Source organism: Trachymyrmex cornetzi, unplaced genomic scaffold (assembly GCF_001594075.2).
Source record: "Trachymyrmex cornetzi isolate Tcor2-1 unplaced genomic scaffold, Tcor1.1 scaffold213, whole genome shotgun sequence".
Classification (NCBI taxonomy): Eukaryota; Metazoa; Arthropoda; class Insecta; order Hymenoptera; family Formicidae; genus Trachymyrmex; species Trachymyrmex cornetzi.
Genome location: NW_017296771.1, coordinates 135,039 through 135,253, shown reverse-complemented (window position 1 = coordinate 135,253; position 215 = coordinate 135,039).

Genomic DNA, 215 nt, shown 5'->3' with positions numbered 1-215 from the left:
CCTATATATAAAAACCAGATACATTAAAATATACGGTTTTTGCTAGATTGAAATCAATATATAACGTAAATATTAAGTGTTAAACTTAATTCCTATCGCTCGTTACTAGAGGGCTCTGCTTCCAACGCTGACGAGTTTCGACGATGAAGTCACATGTCTTTTGTGGTTTAGACATCGCTGAAAGTGATTCAATCCTCACAGGTTAGATTTCTCGA